Source organism: Aquarana catesbeiana, linkage group LG10 (assembly GCF_042186555.1).
Source record: "Aquarana catesbeiana isolate 2022-GZ linkage group LG10, ASM4218655v1, whole genome shotgun sequence".
Taxonomy (NCBI): domain Eukaryota; kingdom Metazoa; phylum Chordata; class Amphibia; order Anura; family Ranidae; genus Aquarana; species Aquarana catesbeiana.
Window position 1 is genome coordinate 138,012,750 of NC_133333.1, and position 25,172 is coordinate 138,037,921.

The window sequence follows — 25,172 nt, forward strand, 5'->3', positions numbered from 1 at the left end:
TCCTGTTCCAACATGACTGCACACCAGTGCACAAAGCAAGGTCCATAAAGACATGGATGAGCAAGTTTGGGGTGGAGAAACTTGACTGGCCTGCACAGAGTCCTGGCCTCAACCCGATAGAACACCCTTTGGCTGAATTACAGTAGAGACTGCGAGCCAGGCCTTCTCATCCAACATCAGTGCCTGGCCTCACAAATGCACTTCTGGAAGAATGATCAAACATTCCCATAGGCACACTAAACCTTGTGGACAGCCTTCCTAGAAGCTGTTCTAGCTGCAAAGGGTGGGCCAAATCAAATTTTAACCCTACGGACCAAGACTGGGCTGCCATTAAAGTTCATGTGTGTGTAAAGGCAGGCGTCCCAATACTTTTGGCTAAATAGTATATCTGGAAAAGACTTACAGTGGTGGTGGAACCCTCCTACACATAAATACTACATTTAGAGATAGTTATAGGACCTGGAAGATGAGACAACTTCTCTACATGAAGCAGCATGGTTGGGATTTGAACCCAGACCCTCAGGAATGCTAAGCAGAAGTTCTAACCTCTAAGCCACAGAGCTGCCACATGTGAGAACTTCCTACACATAAATACACATAAAAACACATAAATACTGCATTTCTTTGGACTTACAGGTGATGGAGATACATTACTCAAGAGTTATTCTTCTCGATTTATTCTGTGATATTTGGGTTTTTTTTGTGGGTGAGAGTAGAATATTACCCTCAAATTTTTGGGAATTACATTTTGATTTCTGATGTTGGTACACATATCACATTTTTTGGGCTCAAATTATGAATATTTGGAAATAATAAAAAGCACAAAAAATTGTGATTCATTTTAAATTTGCATCAGCAATGGTATTGTTTTTGGATTATAAAGACACCTGTGTGAGTTTGGGGTAAAGATGGTTGTGAGATGGAGAGTAACAAGTGAAAGTGACAGAGAAAAATATATTTTATTAAAACATCAAAACATTCCACATTCTAGTATTCTTAAAATCAAAATATTTTAAGTAGAAGCAACAATGTTGCAAAGGAAAATTTATTTCACAGAAAGATACATTTCATCTCAACATTAAAAGGTTTTTTTGTGAAAGTTAGAATTGTTCAATTAGAATCAATGGCTGAAACTTCATTTGGACTAAAATAGAGCAGATTTTAACTCCCAAAAAATGTTCTCTAATTAGCTCTCATTTTGGTATTTACTATAGCTCCGGGTAAAAAAGACACTTAAGTTAAAATAAGAGCTATTTTCAGGTCTGAGCATGCTCAGTTGTGTTGGCACCTAGTTGTCCAAAACGGGGAATTTTTCACTTTTCAGACTTTTAAAGATATTTCAGTGTAAAAATCACTTTTTCACACAGTTTAAAAGCAGATTATCTTTAAATAATATACCGCATATTTCAGTACCATTTAGGCAATTATATCATGCTCTAAACATTATTTCCATGTGCAATTCTCCAGGTTTTAGCAGAGTAAGGGTTTGGGCGCTATTTAGTTTCAGGGAACTTTAGTAAATTTAGATTTTGGGAGTATTTTCTCACCAGCTCTATAGTGAATACCGTTTTAGCGCGTAATAGCGTTAGTGGCGCTAATTCGCGCTAAATTGCAGCGAATTAGCGCTAATCTGTGGCAATTTGCGCGAATTAGTGCCGTGGCGCTATAGTAAATGACCCCCACAGTCTTTTCCCTTGTTTGAATCCTCTATGCAACGGGACAAGCAAAGTCTCCCCTCTTCTGCATTGCTAGGGGCAATGGCCAGCAGGTTAACCGTGAAGGTGGATCTCAGTGGGACCTCCAAATGTAGCGGTGTCCTCGTGGGGTTGCTGCGTGTTTCGACATCCACACATTTCACCCTGCTGGTCAGACATCCATTTTGGCACACTTTCCCGGACAATGAACAGTCTCTTGCTTGTTTTTGTTGTTTTTATTAGGGGATTAAACTCAGATGGGGAAATGGGACATGGGATGCCCAGATAATGAATAAAAGTAGTTGAGTCTAGATCTGACAGTCTCTTCCTATGCACATGACCTCCAGCACACTTCTTGAGCTCAATTGCTTCACTTCACTGTCCAAATCTAGATTCCTGTCACCATTAGCACATGGCTAGGCCTCACTCTGAACACAGTAAGTCCTAACGTTTTGCTGATAGCTCATTACAGGCAGTGATTTGCTGTCCCCTTTTGTTGTAGCAACCATTTTAGATGAGAAGAATAAATGTGCTGACACTTGGTGGACTACTGATCCCAGCATGTCCGATGCAAATCCTGTCAGCCCTCCTGGCTGCAGCGACTTGACTTCACAACAACCCCACAGTCTCTCCCTCTGGCTCCATATCCAACTCCTGGCATGTCTCTTCCAGAGCTTCCCACTATGCTTTTCACTCACGACCCTGGCATGGATCCCTCCTGAATGACTTGCCTGGACGTGCTCCCAACTGTCCTCTTTTCTGCTCCTGTTCCAGGACACCTCTGTATGACCGCAAGAGAGGCTCCCTCCCAGCTCCCGAGCTCCTGATCTATAGTACACCCCCCCCCAGAAAGGGGGTTCCCTCAGACCACGACAGTCTAACACTCCATCATTCAGTTCAACCACCCGACAACTCCTCCCACAGCAGGCTGACCATGGGTATATATAGGGGGACTGCCTGGGGATTGGTCAGGGCACCCAATGTCACTCAAGCTCTCTGCCCTGCCCCTTTTCCAGAACCCTCTCCCTGGAAACAGAGGAGGAGCCCAAGAGCTGAGGCACATGTCAGTCACCTGCTGGTGCAATAAACCACTCCTCTGCCCCCAGATCAAAACAAACAGGTCTAGCTCACAGCTAGGCCTGCCTAAATTTACCTGCACTGACAGTATACACAAAAACCCACTACACTAGCACCTACCTAAAAGTAAAGGGTGCTACACAATGCAACTTCTCCTTCCTCTCTCTAGTCTTCACTCCCATGCAGTGCCGCACTGAAAGTGAGCTGTGCCCGCTCTCTATCGCCTCCTGGAGGCTGGAGGGAGGAGAACACCCAGGCCTCTCTCCAGCTATTTTAGGAAGCCACAGTCCGCTCTAAATTATGTGTCTAGTTTTAAAGTGGACTGAAAACCGGACACATGATTCAAAACCCTACTGAATACCCCCCTCCCAGTTGAAAAGTTACATAGAGGTAAGGCTTTCAGAAGATAGCAAAACATGGCATATTAAAATCAATTCAAAACAGGAAGGAATTTATATGAGTATCGGTAAGTATGCTGGTGAGGTTCTTGTCAGTGAAAAACAAGTCTATTTGCTGCCTGATGTCCATAAATTGTATGAATTGCTTCTTGTAAGCTTTAGCAATACTCTGTTTAGTTGCCAGCAACACAGTAGTCAGTTTAAACTGGGATTTAGGGAGGAAGAGAGGTTTTCAGTGATGGCTAGATAATTTCCAAAGCTGTATGTATTAGGAGCTGTATAGGGTACCCCCTCGTGATGGATTACACACACACTTAGATTTTCTAAGTTTAGCAAGGTAAGGTTAGCAATTGTTGGAGATAAAGCAGTCACAATTTATATAACTGATTGGCACATTGTAGAATAGACAGTTCAGTTCAGCTTTCAGTATTACACTGGAATGTTACTGGAGCACAGCTTCTGCTGTACAACCGGTCTGAAACAGCCCACTGAAGGGAATCATATGATGGTTATGTCCCTCAGGATGTCCCTAATTGCCAAGAACCTTTCCCAATGCTTTATACTGTCCCTAGCAGACAAATCTCTCTTCCTGATCTGCCACTCACTCAGAAGTGCGCCCAAATGACATGGCATCCCTCTTTTAAAGCGGAGCTCCACCCAAAAAGGGAAGCTTCACTTGTTTGCACCCTCCCCCCATCACTGCCACATTTGGCACTTTTTTTGGGGTGGGGGGGAGGGAGCGGGTACCTGGTTTTGACAGGTACTAGCTCCCACTTCCTGGTAAGATTGCCGCATGGCGATCTCCATAATTTCCAGCCCCTATTCCTTCCCCCGCTGCCTTCTGGTACCTGTGTGTTTCCCAGAAGATGACGGAACCATTCAGAAGGTGCAGCATGGCTCCCTTTGCGCCTGCACCCGAAGCCGATGGAAGAATCAGCTTGGGGTGCCGACATCTTGGGATTCCTGGACAGGTAAGTGTCCTTATATTAAAAGCCAGCAGCTACAGTATTTGTAGCTGCTGACTTTTCGTTTTCTTTTTTTATTATGTACAGGCAGGAACTCTGCTTTAAGGCCTCCCACTTTAAAATGGCCACCCAAACTTTTGTGGGAATACCAGTTTACCCAAACAGAGAACTAATCATGTCCATAAAGGGACAAGCCCCTTAGCAGATTCCTCTTCCCCTGTAGCACTGGCACACTGCCATCTACAGGTAGGAAGAATACTTGCACCTGCCTACATATCCCTGGTGTGCAATTTATCTTATCTGCAGCAATGTGCTAGGTTTGGCACCTTTGTATTGCTAAACACAATGTGGTATCCCCTGTAACATCATATTTATTTTAATCAAAGTGGGCTCAGAGATAATAGCACATGCACGAAAACTACATTTTGTTTGTAGATTTAAATAAATTATGCAGCTCTTCTATGCTGAGCCTACACTGACCCAGCTTCTTAGCAATTAGGTATACAAATGACTCAATTTATTATATTGTATTGTTATTATTTAAATATCTTCTCTAAACGTGCATATCCACTTGGATAGAACTGAATCCACATTCCTTCTCTGCAACTAATAGTTCCAAATAAAATGCCCAATAGCAAAAGAAGAGGTGGGACAATTGCATGTTGGACCTTAGCTGCTATATAAAAAAGGAGTAAAGTAACAGCACAGCTCAGATTGCAGAGGCTTGCTATAAAGTACAAGATCCTGGCACAGTAGCAGAATACAACTTTAACAAACAAAGCTCTTTTATCCATAACTGGTGACCGGAGTACAGAAGGTACTGTTCATCTCTCCTAATTTATTCTCCTTTACTTTTAGATGGGGATGTTTTTGTTTTTTTAATTTGAAGGATAACTTATTAAAGAAATGTAGATGCTATTTTAGAATAAAATTATTTTGAATGAATAAAGGAAAAATGCAACCCCCAAACGTCATGTTTTCGTGTAATTGGCGCTGATCATTTTACCTGAAGTGACTTTAATCTTGCAAGGTTTATCCAGCTTGACCCCTGCAGTGAGGGAGGCAGTGATCACCTACAGATTATGGCACCTCTAGTTGCAGGGGTACTTTAATTAATATCCAAGGAGGGGTGGACGTCTTTTGGTGGAAGTGATGATTGATTGATCAATGATCAAAATTCGGTTATTTTGGGTAGAGTTTGGGCGCTTTAATGGAAGTTTTAATGTTGTTTGTGTCTGGCTGGGGCAATTAACCTTGTCTATATATCCTATTTATCATGTCATTGGGGCAGAAAAGGAGGAAATGCTACATTTTCCAAGACTAGAGGGTAAATTTTACAATGGGGAGATTTGTTCTGGTGATAACTAAGAGGGTTTTCTGCCACTTTTAATAGATTTTGCCTCAGAAGTTGTAATATTTCCTACGCATTACTATCTCTAGCCCCCCCCCCCCCCCCCCCGAAAAATTACATTTTGCCTTTAGGTATACATTAGAAGAAAAAAAATATCCTCACCGTTAATTTATCAGTACCCCCTGCCTCTTTCTCTTTGCATATTGGAACCAATATTCATTCTCTATGATCGTAGTTCATGCCTATATGTGTGTGTATACTGTGATGTTGGATTAATTCATAGTTACACATGTCTGTAGAGTCCCAGCTTCTTAAAAAAGTTATGATTTTACTTCACTGCGAAGCAACACTTTGGACTGTAAAATAAGATCATGCTGTTGTGTTAGTATTACTTATCCAAATTATTTAAGTTATCCAAGCAACTTCTTTGGTTCTATGACCTGGATAAGTAAGAACCTTCACCTTAATCGTTAAAATGATAACATATTTTTTTTTTGTTTCATAAAGGTTTTTATTGATTGAACATGAAATTACATGAAAGCATTGTAATAGTACATTTGCATAAAAGTGGTACATATGACAATTGGTTAAAGTACAGTAAAGGACGGTATATACATACAATATGGTTGTAGAAAGTTACAAAAATGAACATTTTTATTTATGCTAAATATATTTTCAAGTAACATCATGGGACTCTTGAATTGGAGTTATGGGTAATAACTGACCTAGATTGTGGCTTGAAGGGAAAAAGAAAGCGAAGAAAAAAAAAAAAAAGAAAAAAAAAAAAAGGTGGGGGGGGGGGGGGGTAGGGGATTGTTTAAATGACCTGTTATTTTCGTTATGTTTTCTTAAACCTTCTTATGAATCCTATTAAATGTTGAGTGCTTTGTATGTCTGAGAATTTTTGAATTCTATCCATTTGTACCATGTTGAAGCAAAATAAGTTATTTTCTCCTGAGATATGCTTATGAGTTCTTCTATTTTTTCTATATTGTTTATTCTGCGGAACCATTCTTTTTTTGACGGTATAGAGTTAGAGCGCCAGTGGCATGGGATACAGTGTCTTGCAGCGTTTACCATAAACATGGTTAGAGATTTTAGGTATTGTTTTTTGGGAATAGTATTGTAGTGTAATAAGTATTGTGCTGGGTTGAAACTTAAGTTTTCTGAGGTGATTGAAGTGACGGTTTCGTGAACCATTTTCCAAAATTCTTTGATTAGTGGGCAAGTCCACCAGATGTGTATCATCGAGCCTTCCTCCTGTTTGCATCTCCAACATCTGTTCGAGGTCTGGGGAAAGAATTTGTGCAATAGAGTGGGGGTTCTATACCATCTCGTGATAATTTTAAAGCCACACTCTTGAGTAGCAACATTAAGAGAACCTTTATGTGCGTATATAAAAATTCTTTCCCAATTTTCTTTTGACAGAGTTAGGTTAAGATCTTGTTCCCAGGCTTGGCATGACGAGCTGGAGAATTCAGAATTACTCACAAAGAGCGAGTTATATAGAATAGATATGATATGTCTCTGTGGGGTTGTTTTGGTGCAAAGGTCTTCTAGAGTCGTAAGAGGTCTAGTCCAGTGTTGGGTTTTCTCATTGCTAGTCAAGTAATGTCTAATTTGTATGTAGTTCCATTGAGAGATCTGGGGAGGTTCGCTATCTTTGTTTATTTCGTCTCTTGATAATAGTTTACTATTTTTGAAGAAGTGTTTGACAAGAATTTCTTTGTGTGGCCATGACTTAGATAGAAAATTTTTTTCCGTACCTGGGAGAAAGTCTGGATTATTCTTTAATGGTGTTAGAGGACTCATCCAAGGGAGTGGGTTGTTTTTTTTATAAGTATTGTTAAATGTTTCAAGTGTGGAACCGATAAGTGGGTGGGATTTAGTGTTTTTTGGGTGGTGCTTCGGACAGATCCATGGGAAGGATTTCAATTGGTGGGAGAAAAGAGATTGTTCTAAATTAACCCAGTCTTTAACTTTGTCGTGGATGTTCCAGTCTACTATTCTTGTCAGAAGGGCAGCTTGGTGGTATTTCTGTAAGTCCGGCAGAGCTATCCCCCCTTTATTTTTAGGTAGGTTTAGTCTGGAAAATTTTATTCTGGGAGGTTTGCTCCTCCAGATAAAGGTAGAGCATGCTTTACGGAAAGATTTAAAGAATGAGGATGGGAGTTTGATGGGGATCGTTTGCATCACATACAGAAATCTAGGAAGAATTGTCATCTTGATTAGAGAAGCTCTGCCAAACCAAGAAACATTTAGAGAATTCCATCTTTTTAAATCGTCCTGTGTCTCTTTTAGGATGGGTAGGTAATTGAGTTTGTAGAGGTCATTTAAATTTGTAGGGATTTCAGTTCCAAGATATGTTATACTTTGATTGGCCCACGAGAAGGGAAAGTTTTTTTTACATAATTCTACTGATTTTGGGGGTAGTGTGATATTTAAGGCACTAGATTTTGAGTGGTTGATTTTTAAATTTGAGAGTAATTGGAAATATTCTAGGTCTTGAATGACATTTGGTAGGGATATATGGGGTTCTGAGAGGAATAGAAGCATATCGTCGGCGAATGCTGCAACTTTGTACGTGCGTTTGTGGATATCAATTCCCTTGATGTCTGGATTGGATCTAATTTTATTTAATAGTGGTTCTAATGTGAGGACGAACAATAGTAGTGAAAGGGGGCAACCCTGTCTTGTGCCATTGCGGAGATTGAAGGCGTTTGACAGGTGGCCATTTACTCTAACTCTTGCTGATGGATTTGAGTATAGTACTTTGACATAGGACCTCATTAAAGGTAGAATTCCTATATGTTTTAATGTAGCGTCAATGAAATCCCAGGCCACTCTGTCAAACGCCTTCTCGGCATCAAGGGAGAGGAAGAAACCCTGTTTCTTTTGGGTTGTTAGCCAATGATTAATGTTTATTGCTTTGGTTGTATTGTCTCGCCCTTCTCTTCCTGGGATAAAGCCTACTTGGTCCAAGAAAATGAGGGAAGAGAGTAGGGGTAGGAGTCTATTTGCTAATATTTTGGCGTATATCTTAATATCGACGTTAATTAGGGAAATTGGCCTATAGTTAGTAACCTGAGTTGTATCTTTGCCTTCTTTTGGTATTACCGAAATATGTGCTTCCAAAAGTTGTTTGGGGGGATATTGTTCGGAGTAGAGTGACTGAAAGGCTTTTAAAAATCTTGGTTTTAGTATGTTGGTAAATGTTTTGTAGTATTGAAGGGGTAATCCGTCTGGGCCTGGTGCTTTTCCAATTTTCATATCTTTTAAGGCTTTCTCAAATTCTAGACAAGTTATGGGCATTTCTAGTTCTTGTGCTGAATTTTTCGATATTTGAGGTGGGCAGTATTTTTCTAGGAACTCTTGAATAAGTTTTGTTCTCTTGTTTGAGTTTTGTGGGCATTTGGGATTAGATGGGATGTTGTATAAGGATTGGTAATAGAGCTCGAACTGTTTGGCAATCTCCTCATTCGAAGAGTGTAGTGCGCCTTGCTTGTCTCTTATTTGATGAATTGTTGAAGCAACTTTCTTGTTTTGGACTGCTTTTGCGAGCAACCTTCCACTTTTATTGCCTTGCTCGTAATATATTTTATGTCTCAAGATATATTGTCTTTTAGTTTTCATGCTCAACTCTTCTGAGAGTAGAGTTCTTGCTTTAGTTAAGTCTTCAAATGTAGAGAGTGCCACAGTTCTTTTATGGGTTAGTTCTAATCTATGAATTTGTTCTAATAACGATCTTATTCTTGATTGTTTTTCCTTCTTTAGTTTAGCTAACTTATTTATGAACTCACCTCTCATAACACACTTGTGTGCTTCCCACTGAGTGATCAAAGATGTCTCGTCATTTTCATTTAGTGAAAAGTATTCGTTTAGTTTGTCATTAAAGTGTATTACGTCTAAAGGGTCTTTCAATACCGTGGTGTTTAGTCTCCACGTTTTAGTTATGGTAGATTTTTCTGGGAAAGTTAATGTTATGGTGATCGGGTGATGGTCGGATAACGTCATGGTTTCAATTGTTGAGTCTGTCAGTAAGTCAAGGTCAGGTTGTGAGATCAGAAAGTAATCAATCCTAGAGTATTTTTGATGAATTGTGGAGAAGTATGTGAAGTCTTTGGTTTGAGGGTTAAGGATTCTCCAGGTGTCATGTAACATTAGCTCCTGTAGTTGGATTTTAATTTGTTTCAGTGCTTTAAAAGGAAGGCTAGATGTACCACTCGAGGTGTCTATGAGCGGATTTAATGGAATATTAAAATCTCCCCCTAAGATAATCATACCTGCCGCGAAGTTTGTTAAAAGGTCCTTTATTTTACGAAAGAAGGTTACCTGTTTTGAGTTAGGGGTGTATATGTTGGCAATTGTGATGGGATGAGGTCCCAGCTTCCCTTTAATGAATATGTATCTTCCCCCTGGGTCAAGCATTGTGTCATGGATCTGAAGGGGAGTTTGTTTGGAAATCAAAATTGAGACTCCTTTGGATTTCCCCTCAGGATTGGTGGCATGATATGCAGTTGGAAATCTTTTATCTTGTAATTTGGGAGCTTTATTAGTTTTAAAGTGAGTTTCTTGTATGCAAATGATATTAGCTTTGAGTTTATGAAATTCATTGAGGAATTTGGTTCGTTTTTCAGGGATGTTAAGTCCATTGGCATTTACTGAAATTAGCTTAAGTGTCGTTGAGACAGTTTGGTGTTTAGGAATGGGCATTTTTAGTGTATTTCTGAATCTGAAAGTTAGGGTGTTTGGGCTCAGGGGTATAAAAAGGTTTACTTTAATTGTGTGTCTTGTTTTAGGTCAGGTATACGTTCTCTGGGGCTAAGGGGGGTTAAGGAAGTAGGAGAGGAAAAAGAAAAAAAAAAAAAAAAAAAAAAAAAAAAGGGGGGGGGGAAGGGGGAATGTGGGTGGGGGAAGAAGTTTTCCTACCTCAAGGATAGGAAGGTAGAGTGTACCGGAGGTAGATTTAGATCAACTAATCTACCCTGTTAAGAAGAGCCGGTAAGTTCAAAGAGCGAAAGTTATTTCACTCCTTGTGTGGGGGCAATGTCTAAGTAGGATCAGATGGGTTTTAATTCGACACTTTGTGTTCTCTTTTCTTTTTCCTTTATTTAATTTACTAAAATTCTTAGCACTTCGGGGCAACTACTTAATTGTAGAGATCAGATCTTACAGGATGAATGTAGGACGTTTTGAGCATGGGAGAATATGAAATATTATATGCAATTTGTGTGTGGATAGGGATTTGGGAGCACTCTGATGATTGTGTACAGAAACGTGATAGTAATGGACCCTGTTTTTTTTATAGGATCTTTTTGAGCTTTGGGTTTTGATGTGTTTACTGGGTGTATATAGGATATAATACCCCAGATAATTATATTCGATAGCCACTGGGGGGAGACCTTGTCATAGGAATTAAGAGCGTCTTGTATTTAAGGGGATCTGTATGTTCTATGGAAAATTTTCGTGTAAATTAATTAGTATCATAGTGTTTACATATTCTATAAATCTTTAACTGTATCAAACAAACTTGGAAAAGAAAAACAGAACTCTTTTTTCAAAGGAAAGAAAAATTTTTCCCTTAGATAGGGATTGTAGGTATAAGGCATTATGGTGGTCGACATGACTCATATTAAATGTTGCTCTTTTTTTTTTTTTTTTTTTCCTTTTTTTCTTTTTTTCTCAAAAATAACCAGATCCTATTTTACCAGAAAGTTCGACTGTTGTTAGGAATGTTGTGTAACAGTGTTAATTTCCTCCTATTTAGCAAAATATGGAAAAAATATTGTATTTTTGTGTAGGAAAGTGTCCTTATGTGGACTCGTTTAAAGTATGTCTTGAATGATCCACCAACATGCTTATTCCTTATGTTGAATATAAACATCTTCTGTAGTTATCATAACCTTGGTTGATTTAAGTTCAACCCTTTTTACGAAAATCAAAACGTTAATCAGCCATTTTAGATCTAATAAAGTCAATGATATTCAATACCACAGTAACTTTTGCGACTTTTGGTATTTATAAGAGCAGGTGTGTTAACAATTCTATTATATTTAGAAGAATATATATACATTTCTCTCTGAAATTCACCCCTCTCCCTCCCCCTCCTCTCCCCCCGCCCACCCACCTCCCCTCACCCCCACCTCCCTCGCCCACCCCCATCCCTGAACCCGCCCCATCTTGTATTGCTTATTTAGTGTATTTTATATGTAACATATTTTTGGAAAAGATTAATAGATTCACTGAAGATAATATCGATCGTGAAAGATCAAGAATGGCTAATGGTTCGTAGTAAATGAAGTAAAGGGTAAAGCCATACCTTAATATACTACAGGGTAAAGATGTAAATATTCTTTAGGTATCTTACTTACAAACATACATTTTTTAGTTCAAACATATCTAACATACCCTTGTGTTGATAGTTATGATCAGGATATCTGTACATATTTTCTTTGGCTTGGGTGTATTGATGTGCTTCTGATCTTGTACGACCCCTCTGCTAAATAAGAGAATAGATTGGGGAACAGAAAAAGGGGGGGGAGAAAGAGAAGAGAGAGAAGAGAGCAAGAAAAAAGAAAAATAGAAAGACAAATAAGGGGGGGAGAAAAAGGAAAAAGATGCAAAATATGGGGAGGGGGGGTGAAAGCAAACGATCGTTTAGCTTTTAAGCAAAAATTCTAATCTTTGTGGTTGAATAAGTTCTTGTTGAGTGGTCTGAGGTTGTTCCAACTGAAGGTCCAATGGCTGACTTGATAGCTGGAATTCGATTGAAGATAATCGTGCGTAGGATGATTTCTGTGGTTCTTGTGGATGAATGCAATTCAGGTGTTCATTTGGTCTTGTCTATCCATGCGGTCTCTGCGTCTAGGAGGGGAGAGTCCTGGACTTCCTTGGTTATTTCCTCTTCTGTTTTGATGAGATGATGGTGATCTGCGACGTCTGTCTCTATTTCTTTGAGCTCTAGGAGTATAGTTGTTTGTTACTTCGATCCATGTTTCATTTAGCATAAATGTATTGTACCAATCTGGCACTTCAGTTGGCGGGATGTTGAGTGTTATGATAACATATTTTTAATGGTAACAGTTGTACTGCAATTGCAGCATAATCTACCATGTAAAATTCCAGGTACTTTTCTATTAAACCTTTAGGGCAGCAGAAGCTCCAGAGAAATATGACATCAACATCATTGCTTATTTTGTACCATAGATGACTTTTGCTGCTCTGAATATTGGGTCCCAACCAAATTTAAACTAATGGGACTTTAACCAGTTGACCTCAGGAAAAATGACCCCCTCTTCATGACGAGGCCATTTTTTGTGTTACGGCACTGCATTCCTTTAAATGACCATTGCATGGTCATGCAACACTGTACCCAAATAAAATGTATGTCCTTTTATGACCACAAATACAGATTTCTTTTTGTCATGTTTGATCACTGCTGTGTTTGTTATTTTTTGCTCTGTAAACGAAAAAAGACAGACAATTTAAAAAAAAAAAAAAAAAAAAAAAATTTTTATATATTTATTATATATATATATATATATATATATATATATATATATATATATATATATATATATATATATATATATATATATATATATATATATATATATATATATATATATATATATATATATACACACACACACAGTGGGACAGAAAGTGTTCAGACCCCCTTAAATTTTTCACTCTGTTTGTTATATTGCAGCCATTTGCTAAAATCATTTAAGTTCATTTTTTTACCCATTAACCACTTTAGCCCCGGACCATTATGCTGCCTAAGGACCAGAGGACTTTTTCCAATTTGGCACTGCGTCTCTTTAACTGCTAATTGCGCGGTCATGCAATGCTGTACCCAAACGAAATTTGCATCCTTTTCTTCCCACAAATAGAGCTTTCTTTTGATGGTATTTGATCACCTCTGCCGTTTTTATTTTTTTTTATTTTTTTGCAAGAAAATTACTTTGAACCCCCAAACATTATATATTTTTTAAAGCAAATGCCCTAAAGATTAAAATGGTGGGTGTTTCATTTTTTTTTTTCACACAGTATTTGCGCAGCGATTTTTCAAACGCATTTTTTGGGGGAAAAAACACACTTCTTTAAATTTTAATGCACTAAAACACAATATATTGCCCAAATGTTTGATGAAATAAAAAAGATGATCTTAGGCCGAGTACATGGATACCAAACATGACATGCTTTAAAATTGCGCACAAACGTGCAGTGGCGACAAACTAAATACATTTTTAAAAGCCTTTAAAAGCCTTTACAGGTTACCACTTTAGATTTACAGAGGAGGTCTACTGCTAAAATTACTGCCCTCGATCTGACATTCGCGGTGACACCTCACATGCATGGTGCAATTGCTGTTTACATTTGACGCCAGACCGACGCTTGCGTTCGCCTTTGCGCGAGAGCAGGGGGGGGGGACAGGGGTGCTTTTTTTTTTTTTTTAATTATTTTTTTGCTTTTTTATCTTATTTTTAAACTGTTTCTTTCATTTTTTTTTTTAATCATTTTTATTGTTATCTCAGGGAATGTAAATATCCCCTATGATAGCAATAGGTAGTGACAGGCACTCTTTTTTGAAAAAATTGGGTCTATTAGACCCTAGATCTCTCCTCTGCCCTCAAAGCATCTGACCACACCAAGATCGGTGTGATAAAATGCTTTCCCAATTTCCCAATGGCGCTGTTTACATCCGGCGAAATCTAAGTCATGAAATGCTCGTAGCTTCCGGTTTCTTAGGCCATAGAGATGTTTGGAGCCACTCTGGTCTCTGATCAGCTCTATGGTCAGCTGGCTGAATCACCGGCTGCATTCTCAGGTTCCCTGTTGAGACAGGAGAGCCAGAGAAAAACACGGAAGACGGTGGGGGGGGGCATTCCCTCCCACTGCTTGTAAAAGCAGTCTAGAGGCTAATTAGCTGCTAGGATTGCTTTTACATAAAAGCCGACCGCTGGATGAAAAGAATGATACCAAGATGATACCTAAACCTGCAGGCATCATTCTGGTATAACCACTCAAAGTCGTGAATGGCGTACCTGAAGACAAAAAAATGCTTAACAATAAAACACAGTAAACGGTAAAGTATAAAAAATTGCATACCGGGGGGGGCAGGAGGCGGAGCCTAGCGGAGCAGACATGCATTGTTAGAGCTCCACACCGCTGAGGAGAGAAGAGAAGGACAAAGCGGAGACTGCAGACTCAAAAGGTATCCATTTGAACCTTTTTGCCCCTGGGAACAAACTGTGAAAGTTTGGGCAGGAAATATGGTACTGGGAGGAAACCGTGGCAGAAATAAAAATCACCTCACAAAGAGCTCACAGGCACTCACTGCAGCTGAAGCAGCTCCAGTCACCTCACAAGATACAGCATCAGGGCGCTCTCACAGACAGAAAATGTCACAGCAAGACTCTCCATTTGAGTCAGATACAGAACAAATCCTCTCACAAACTTCTCCACAAGCCTCCTCAGTATCCCCAGTAATATTATTACAATTTGAAAAGATGCTTCATAAGGCTTTAAAACAAACCTCAGACCAAATAACAAAAAGCCTAACCAAAGAAATAAGAGAGCTGGGAAACCGCACCGCAGCCTTAGAAATAAAAATGGATGAAATTGAAATTACAACCCAAGAAAATATAACAGAATTGGAACAATTAAAAAAAGAGAATTTAATACTTCAAACTAAGCTCGAAGATTACGAAAATAGAGCCAGACGTTCAAACTTGCGCATAAGGGGAATACCTGAAACTGTGACAGACCTGCAATCTACTATTACTGCTCTATTACAAGAACTAAAGCCAGATATCCCTATTGAACGTTTAGAACTGGACAGAGTACACAGAGCCCTCACAGCCAAAAAGAAAGATGGACCCCCACGTGATATAATCACAAAATTTCATTATTACAGAACGAAAGAACAAATACTAATTGCTGCAAGAGAAAAAAAGGAACTTAATTTTCATGGACACAATTATCAAATTTTTGCTGACCTATCCCAACTTACTATTACTAAAAGACGATCCATGAAACCCCAACTAATGGAACTGCAACGCCACAACATTATGTATCAATGGGGCTTCCCCTTTTCAGTCAGATTTAACTACCAAGGTACAATTTACAGAAGCAGATCAGCAGATGAACTACAACAAACCCTTTTAAAATTAAATCTGACAGAACCCACAAGCAGCAACACTCCCACACGCAGAAAAATGGCATCATCTTCACCTTCAGGCAGCACTCAGAAAATTTCAGAACAAAATGGGAATCATCATTCTCACAAAAGAGGCCGTTATGCCACATCATCCATGGACCAAGAAGATTCAATGGACTGACATCCTAATTCCTGATATCTCTTCATTTATTATACTAAGAGATGGTTCTCTATAAAAAACCTGTATTTATAACTGAATGTAACTGCATTCTGATAGTCACACACTGTGTGGGATCATGTTACATTCCAGTTATATTTCTTATTACTTCTGATTCATATAGCCTTAGAATATATAAGTGAAATAAGGAAATTCTTGTTCAGTTATATATTATCAGGTAATAATAATAGATTTATTACTTTTTAGGACAAATATGTTCAATAATCCAGAAGTAATGGAAGCTTTTTTTTTTTTTTTTTCTTTTCTTAAAACAAATATATTATTACCTAACTAGTTCCTAGAATTATGTTTTTGTTTATTCTAATCTGAAGCAATACAACCTCAATTTTATGAGTTAACATATCTAAACAGTTACATATGAATAAAATATGTAATTATTTACTCTAAAAGGGTTAAAATCCCAAAATAATTCAAACTATCTTCATCAATACCAAAGTTATTAACAGTACCTTTCTAACTGAATTATTTAGCCTAGGGCAAGACTAACCATATACAACCACCCTGGAATAAATAATTTCAACAAAAACTATATTCTGCACTCCAATTAATGAAACATCATTTTGATGTCTTTTGACATAGCACTTCTCTCCTGTAAGCGGAAGATCCGTGTACCCCCATTAGCCCTCCTCATTCTCCCAACCATATTATGTGGGAGTGTGACGAAGGCACTTATTCCCCTGAGAGAGATATTTATTCTCTTTCACGGGTAAATTGTGATTACTTGCAAAAAATAATTTATACAATGTATCATCTAATCTCATATGTTTTTTGTTTACTCTTTACTCCAGAATTCACTGGTTTCTTTTCTATCTATTCATCTCTTCAGTCCACACAGGTTGATCTGCGCAGTCAGCTCTGCATAACAAAAAGTAAGTCAAAACTATTTGATCTATTGCCATGGCACCACTGAATATACTTTCCCTGAATGTTCAGGGAATAAATGTCCCTCAAAAAAGGAACAAAGCCTTCCGTACTTTCCATAACAAGAAGGCTCACATAGTATGCCTCCAAGAAACACACTTCACCAAAGATTCTACTCCAAAATATATTTCTCCTTTTTATCAACAAATTTACACGGCTTCTGCCTGTACCAAGCAAAGGGGAACTCTAATTGCATTTCACCGATCCACACCATTCACCTTATCATCAGAAATTAAAGACCCAGAAGGTAGATACCTGATACTCATGGGTTATATAATGGATACAGCAATCACGGTGATTTCCTACTACGCTCCTAACAAACAACCTACACCATTCCTCTCACATATATTACAAGTGATTAATACACACAAAATAGGAACAGTGATAATGTGTGGGGATTCGAACCAGGTCCTCCTCCCATTTCTAGATAAATCACCTTTTACACCATCCAAAATAACCTCTAGATTACCTTTTTCTCAACTTCTTTCCAAATACAATCTGGTAGATTCATGGAGAGAAAGTAACCCAATGAAAAAGAAATTCACTTATTTCTCGCACCCTCATCAAACCTTCACCAGAATAGATCATATTTTTCTAACAATAGGAATGATACCAGAAATTATTGCATCAGATATAATTCCGATTCCGTGGTCTGACCATAATGCAGTATACACTACTATAGCCTCAGCCATACCAAAAGCGCATGACCCAACGTGGTACTTACCGGACATAATGCTCAAACACCCACTACATCAGATGGCCATTGAACAAGCTTTAAAGGAATACATATCAATTAATAATACAACAGACATCTCCCCAATAACACTGTGGGAAGCTCATAAGCCTGTCTTGCGTGGTACAATACAAAGACAAATGGCACTATTTAAACGGGAACGCAAAAATCTAGCAAAAAAACTAGAACTCAATTTTAATGCAGCCTACATATCATTTCAAGATAATCCATCTCAGAGTACAAAATCTCATCTGGAAAAATCTAGATTGGAATACGATCTATTTCTCACTGAGTCAGTTGATAAATCCCTCAAACGCTCCAAACACAATTTCTACATGAATACAAACAAACCAGGTACATATTTGGCTCGGGCATTAAATTCAACTAACAAATCTTTCAAACCAATACGTTTGAAATTATCAAAAAATTTTTACACTTGTAATCCAGTTAAAATAGTCCATAAATTTCACTCACATCTCGCAACTTTATACAAGACAAACAATGAATTTAATCCTACAGAGGCTGAATCCTTCTTCTCAAAAATAACCTTACCTGAGTTATCTCAGAATCAAAAAAGCAGTTTGGATGAGCCTATAACTATAGATGAAGTTGCTAACGCCATAAAAGACCTAAAACTTAACAAAAGACCAGGCCCAGACGGCTACTCGGCTTTATACTATAAAACATTCTCAGAAATACTCTCTCCCATTCTCACTAAAACTTTTAACAAACTTCTAGATGGACATTCTTTTCGGCAAGAAACACTAATGGCAATTGTTTGTATGATCCCAAAACCCCTTTCTGATGATACTTCCTGTGTGAATTATCGGCCTATCTCTCTGTTAAACCTCGATATTAAATTATTAGCAAAAATAATAGCAAAACGCCTCAATAGCATTATAGGAAAATTAATACATAGAGATCAAGTAGGCTTCATGCCAAATAGACGGGCAGGCGATAATATACGCAGGGCAGTGTTATTGGCACATATTGCTAAAAAACGGAAAATCCCTTTATGTTTTCTATCTCTCGATATTAAGAGGGCATTTGACACAGTATCCTGGCAATATATGCAATATTCATTACAAAAATGGGGTTTTGGACCCCACTTTTTAACATGGATCAAAGCATTATATAATAAACCCAAAGCCTATATAAAATATGCTGGATACAAATCTGAAGCCTTTAATATCGAAAGAGGTACCCGACAGGGTTGCCCATTATCTCCCTTATTATTTGCCCTTATACTCGAACCCATGGCCCAATACATCAGAACAAACCAAACTATAACTGGCATTGAAGTAGGAGGTATTACACACAAATTATGTATATTTGCAGACGATATATTACTTTTTCTATCATCACCACAGGTCTCTGGTCCTAACTTAATACCAGCTCTTGATGGATTTGCAGCCCTATCCGGCCTTATGATTAATCCTAAGAAATGCCTAGTGCTTAATATTTCACTCACAAACATGGAATTGATCCCGGCTGGGGCTGCACTCCCATTCACATGGGCAGAAAAATCAATCCCATATCTTGGAATTCATTTAACAGCATCTCATTCTGACTTATTCTCAACCAATTATCCTCCTGTATTAAGACAGATCACAAATCTAAAAAAACAATGGACGCAACTTCCTTTATCCTGGATGGGGAAGATTAATGCAATCAAAATGACTATTCTACCCAAATTGCTTTATCTATTCAGAGTCCTCCCTATTCCAATTCCTTCCTATTTTTTGAGAATAGTACAAAAAAGAGCAACTTCGTTTATATGGGGCTCTTCTAAACCACGTATACCTATACACACACTACATCTTCCCAAAAATAAAGGAGGCCTGGGATACCCTAATTTTACTAACTACTACAGAGCAGCACATTTGGCCAGTCTGTCCAAATACCATGCAAAACAGGAAATCCCATTATGGGTATTTATAGAGGCTTCAGAAAATGACCCTCTATTAATATCAAATTTATTATGGCTTGATCCTAAAGACCGCTTTAAAATTCATAATCCCATAACTAAACACTTCTTATCTCTCTGGGATAAACTAAAAACCAAATATCAGTTACAATCTCCACACAATCCTCTCCTTTCTTTTATCAGAAATCCGGCCTTTTATCCGGCATGGATCTACCCAAATTCTTTTAAAGCTTGGACAACATCAGGCATTCAGACACTAAATGACTTCATAGCATCTAAATCATTCCTTTCATTCCCATTGCTTAGAGAAAAATATGATCTACCAAACTCTGAGATATTTAGATATCTCCAAATCAAAAATTTCTATACACCATTCCTAAAGGGGGATACACCATTATCCCAATTATCCATTTTTGAATCAATCTGTACAAAAGATCCATTTGCTAAAGGTACAATTTCATCACTTTATAATCAATTATATGGAGTAGCAGATCTTAATAGACCCTCTTACGTTCAGAGGTGGGAGGAGGACCTGGGACGAACTTTAGAAGACACGGACTGGTCTAACATATGGCTCACATCTAAGTCATCTTCACCCAACATCTTAGCACTGGAGACAAATTATAAAGTCCTAACTCGCTGGTACCTTGTACCCGCTAGAGTGGCAAAATATTCACCTAATACCTCAGCTCTTTGTTTTCGAGGATGCCCAGAAATAGGCACATATTTACACATATGGTGGACGTGCCCAGTAATCCAAACCTTCTGGAAGGAAGTCTTCGTGATTGCATCTAAAATATTTAAAAAAATAATACAACCAGATCCATATTTAACTTTACTTAATCTAAAACCGGAATGGTTAACACTCTCTCAATTCAAACTAATGATCCAACTAATAACGGCTGCAAAACAAACAGTGGCCAAGGCATGGAAATCTCCTACATTGGTACTAGCAGAAACAATTCACAGAATGAATAATACAATGTCCCATGCTAAGATGGTAGCCATCGATCAAAATCAAATTCCAAAATTTGAAAAACTTTGGCATCCTTGGATAAAACAACAGTTCCTGTCAAACTTCAATGACTCTGTCCTGTTGCCATGGTAACAGATTAAATGACTTACAGAGACACCCATTCTAAGGCTTCAAAGAGAACTAAAAAGAATAATAAACTGACGAGCGGGACAACCTTGTGGACCATACCTCTACCTTTCAACCCTTTTTCTTCTTTCTCTTTCCTTTTCTCCACCTTACGATTAAAGCTCATTATCAGAATTTATTTGACCTATATACACTCTACTTGTAAACAATATGTATAGTAGGTATAAATCATTTAAATACCTACAAAAGTAACTAAGGAAATGATATATATCTTTAATTTAGGTTTACGTGAACCCAATGTTTAATATTTGAAATTTCATGATATTTACCTATATAAACCCTACTGTAAAACAATGAGCTTACTTTATAGATCCTTGTAAACTTACTTTATGTATCTTTATAACATTGTATACTCAATAAACTTCTTTTGACAAGGAAAAAATTGCATACCTGAAAAGCAAACATGATAAAATATAATAACAATAAAACATTGCAGAATAGAATACAGTAAAAAAGAGCAGAACAATAGAGAGAGAATAGAGAGAGAGAGAACAATAAAACGACAACTATTTTTTATTCTATATATTTTTTTTTTTTTTTTTTTACACTTTTTTTTTGTAACTAACTTTGATAACTGTAACCGGTTCCAGGTTCGGGTCTCTCAAAATGCGATGGCATCTTGGGAGACCCTGTGAAAGTGTGCCTAGCCTGTGCAATGCTGTACCCTACGCTAATACTCAACTAGTGTATGGTAGCGTTCAAAACATTCACCAATGCAAAGACCAGGATTGTCAGGACAGGAGGGACAATAATAGCGGGTGTCACGCCTATATCCGCGCTTGCTGTAGACACAACATCTTTTTTGGGGGGGTTCGTTGGGTAGGGGTACTCGGGAGGACATAAAGAAAATGCCTCTCATGCAGCCAACTGCATTTGGTTGGGGATGTGAATGGGGGAAGTACGGGCGCTGCAGAAGTGGTGGGTTCCCAATTAGGATTGGCGAATGCAGCAGGAAGGGCACTATGGGCACGACGGGCCTGTTTGTCTTCTTCTTGGTGGCAGCGGGACACTACTTGTGCTTGCCACCTCACCAGCTTGAACTGCACTTATGGGACTCGCCACGTCACCAAGTGTTACTGCAGTGCTGGTTTGACTACGACCGGGGTGTACTAGGCCGCTGGTGCTTGCCAGTTCACTAAAACGCTACCAAAAAAACTGTTAGCGATCGCAGGGATCAGGCCTGACTCTGCGAACGCTGCAGTTATGCGTTTAGTGTTTTGTAAGTGACAGTGATCGATCGATACTGCACTTGGGTGGGCTGGGATGGGCCGGGTGGAGGGCCAAAATGCAGGTGCTAGCAGGTATCTGGGCTGATCCCGCTAACACTGCGTTTTTGGGAACCCTAAACTGCTGGGGACGCTAGTATAGATCTGATCAGATCAGATATTGATCCGTACAGATACTATACCACTAAGGGAGGCGTATGCTGCGTGCGTGGGTGTTAGCGGTACTGGCGCTAATCTGATGCTGCCTGGGGTGACGCATATCGCCGCCGGGCGATCAGGGGGCTAAACCTTTATTCGGCAATAAACGGCGGGTGCCCTGACACTATAAAAAATAAACGAACTAACCAGCATCACCCGTAACAGTTATACGGTGATCAGTGGTGAAAGGGTTAACTAGGGGGCAATAAAGGGGTTAAAACATTTATTAGATAGTATATGGGGGTCCCTGTCGCTATAAAACGCTGACGGCGAACCTAAATATTTACGTCCCTAACTAGCGTCACCAGTGACACTAATACAGCGATCAGAAAAATGATAGCTTAGTGACACTGGCGACAGGGGGTGATCAAGGGGTTAAAACTTTATTAGGGGGGTTAGGGGGGTACCCTAGACCTAAAGGGGGCTAACACTCACTGCCCTAACACACTAACTGTCACAAACTGACACCATGCAGTAATCAAAAAAAAAAAACTGCTTGGTGTCAGTGTGACAGGGGGGGGGGAGGGGTGATCGGGGGGGTCGGGGGGTAAAGGGGGGTGTTTTGTGTGCCTGGCATGTTCTACTGTGTGTGTGTGTTTGGTGCACTCACATTTCAGTCTTCTCTCCTTGGCGCCGGAACGGAAACTGCCGAGCCGAGGAGAGATGACATCACATCCCCTGCCTCTGTGTACTACACAGAGGCAGGGGAAGAATCTCATTGGCTGTGAGCGATCGCGAGGGGGGGCAACGATCGGATGGCCTCCCTCTCATCTCTGAATGCTGCCAGACCAAAGGCGACCGCCGCTGGCACCGGGGGGGGTCCGATCAGACCCCCACCCGCGGGAAGGCAAGGACGTAAATGTACGCCCTTTTGCCTGCCCGTGCCGCTCTGTGGACGTATATAGTCATGCGGCGGTCATCAAGTGGTTAATGTACACACAGCACCCCATATTGACAGAAAAACACAGAATTGTTGACATTTTTGCAGATTTATTAAAAAAGAAAAACTGAAATATCACATGGTCCTAAGTATTTAGACCCTTTGCTCAGTATTTAGTAGAAGCACCCTTTTGATCTAATACAGCCATGAGTCTTTTTGGGAAAGATGCAACAGGTTTTTCACACCTGGATTTGGGGATCCTCTGCCATTCCTCCTTGCAGATCCTCTCCAGTTCTTTCAGGTTGGATGGTAAACGTTGGTGGACAGCCATTATTAGGTCTCTCCAGAGATGCTCAGTTGGGAGTCAGGGCTCTGGCTGGGCCATTCAAGAACTGTCACGGAGTTGTTGTGAAGCCACTCCTTCGTTATTTTAGCTGTGTGCTTAGGGTCATTGTCTTGTTGGAAGGTAAACCTTCAGCCCAGTCTGAGGTCCTGAGCACTCTGGAGAAGGTTTTCATCCAGGATATCCCTTTACTTGGCCGCATTCATCTTTCCCTCAATTGCAACCATTCGTCCTGTCCCTGCAGCTGAAAAACACCCCCACAGCATGATGCTGCCACCACCATGCTTCACTGTTGGGACTGTATTGGACAGGTGATGAGCAGTGCCTGGTTTTCTCCACACATGTCGCTTAGAATTAAGGCCAAAAAGTTCTATCTTGGTCTTGTCAGACCAGAGAATCTTATTTCTCACCATCTTGGAGTCCTTCGGGTGTTTTTTTAGCAAACTCTATTCAGGCTTTCATGTGTCTTGCACTGAGGAGAGGCTTCCGTCGGGCCACTCTGCCATAAAGCCCTGACTGGTGGAGGGCTGCAGTGATGGTTGACTTTCTACAACTTTCTCCCATCTCCCGACTGCATCTCTGGAGCTCAGCCACATTGATCTTTGGGTTCTTCTTTACCTCTCTCACCAAGGCTCTTCTCCCCCAATAGCTCAGTTTGGCCAGACAGCCAGCTCTAGGAAGGGTTCTGGTCGTCCCAAACATCTTCCATTTAAGGATTATGGAGGCCACTGTGCTCTTAGGAACCTTAGGTGCAGCAGAATTTTTTTTGTAACCTTGGCCAGATCTGTGCCTTGCCACCAGTGTTGCCAACCCCCCGAAGTGAAATTTACTGGCAGAATGACGACATTTACAAACGGCACCAATTTTTTACTGGCACTGCAAAAAAGTACGCTAAATTACAGTTTTACAGTGCCAACAGTGCAGATATCAATATTTAAACTATAAACATATAGCTAGTGCTATTAGCATGTGTTTAAGTTAAACAAAAGTAAAAAAACATTTCTTCATTGGCATGAAGATCAGGTTACTATACCCCAGGCAGCACAGAGTTCCCTCAGAGTCTGCAGGATTCCCCCTCCTCTCAGGTGCACAGTGCAACGCTCAGTCAGATGGCTCCAGCTTGGTGGCTCTGGTTTTAACCTATAGTCTCCTCTCCATAGTCCACATGTCTGACTTCTCCCATAACCCCCATCCTGACGGCGCTCCCACTCTTGACTCCTCTCCCAGACTCCCCTCAGAGACTGTAGACATGATAAAAGGAGATGGTTAGAGGCTGTAGACATTATAAAAGGAGATGGTTAGAGGCTGTAGACATGATAAAAGGTGATGGTTAGAGGCTGCGGAGTGCGGACATGATAAAAGGAGATGGTCAGAGGCTGCGGATATGATACAGGAGACAGTCAGAGGCTGCGGACACGATACAGGAGATGGTCAGAGACTGTGGACATGGTAGTTTCCTCCTCTGCCCCCTTCATATTACCATACTTCTCTGCATCAGTGTCCTTCCTCTTGTGCCCCTTTCACTGTGCTGCTGCAGTCCACCACCTCCAGCCTGCTCTTTGAAGGGATTATTGGCTGGGGCCGCTCCTGACTGACTGAATCACTCACTCTCATATACTCCCCCGGGCCAGGCCTTGGCCCCTGTCTGACTCTCTCTGGGACTGACTCAGAGTCACTCTGTCTATCCCCCCCCCCCCGAGTGAGCACACTGAGTAGCAGAGGAGAGCATTGTGACTGTCCGAGGCAGGGAAATACCACAATTCTGAAGCTGCCTGTGGTGAAGCTGGACTTTGCCTTTCTTTCATACTTCCTTTTCTCTCCCCTACTCTGCTCTCTGTCTTTTTTTTTCCCTATCTTCAATTGAGGAAAAAAATGTGTGGGGGGCACTGCAAGC

General features: G+C 39.8%; 1 protein-coding gene across 1 annotated transcript in view; it reads left to right on the forward strand.

The window, feature by feature from the left end:
• Window positions 1–4,840: 4,840 nt before the first annotated feature.
• Window positions 4,841–25,172, forward strand: part of LOC141110916 (sulfotransferase 2B1-like) — a 394,700-nt gene continuing 374,368 nt past the window's right edge. Inside the window, exon 1 of the mRNA XM_073602704.1 lies at window positions 4,841–4,951. The gene's annotated coding sequence lies outside the window, so the exon portion shown is untranslated. The remainder of the gene's footprint in view (window positions 4,952–25,172) is intronic.